Genomic DNA, 855 nt, shown 5'->3' with positions numbered 1-855 from the left:
AAACCTATATGCAGGTCAGGAAGCAACAGTTAGAACTGGACATGGAACAACAGACTGGTTCCAAATAGGAAAAGGAGTAGGTCAAGGCTGTATATTTTCACCCTGCTTATTTAACTTATATGCAGAGTACATCATGAGAAATGCTGGGCTGGAAGAAGCACAAGCTAGAATCAAGATTGCCAGGAGAAATATCAATAACCTCAGATACGCAGATGACACCATCCTTATGGCAGAAAGTGAAGAGGAGCTAAAAAGCCTCTTGATGAAAGTGAAAGAGGAGAGTGAAAAATATGGCTTAAAGCTCAACATTCAGAAAACTAAGATCATGGCATCTGGTCCCATCACTTCATGGGAAATAGATGGGGAAACTGGAAACAGTGGCAGACTTTATTTTTGGGGGTTCTAAAATCACTGCGGATGGTGATTGCCGCCATAAATTTAAAAGACGCTTACTCCCTGGAAAGAAAGTTATGACCAACCTAGATAGCATATTAAAAAATATTACTTTGCCAACAAAGGTCTGTCTAGTCAAGGCTATGGTTTTTCCAGTGGTCATGTATGGATGTGAGAGTTGGACTGTGAAGAAAGCTGAGCGCCGAAGAATTGATGCTTTTGAACTGTGGTGTTGGAGAAGACTCTTGAGAGTCCCTTGGACTGCAAGCAGATCCAACCAGTCCATCCTAAAGCAGATCAGCCCTGGGTGTTCATTGGAAGGACTGATGGTGAAGCTGAAACTGAAACTCCAATACCTTGGGCACCTCATGCGAAGAGTTGACTGACAGGAAAAGACCCTGATGCTGGGAGGGATTGGGGGCAGGAGGAGAAGGGGACAACAGAGGATGAGATGGCTGGATG

Source organism: Bison bison, unplaced genomic scaffold, assembly GCF_000754665.1.
Source record: "Bison bison bison isolate TAMUID 2011002044 unplaced genomic scaffold, Bison_UMD1.0 scf7180017864068, whole genome shotgun sequence".
Taxonomy (NCBI): Eukaryota; Metazoa; Chordata; class Mammalia; order Artiodactyla; family Bovidae; genus Bison; species Bison bison.
The sequence above is the reverse complement of the archived record's forward strand: the minus strand, read 5'-3'. Positions refer to the sequence as shown.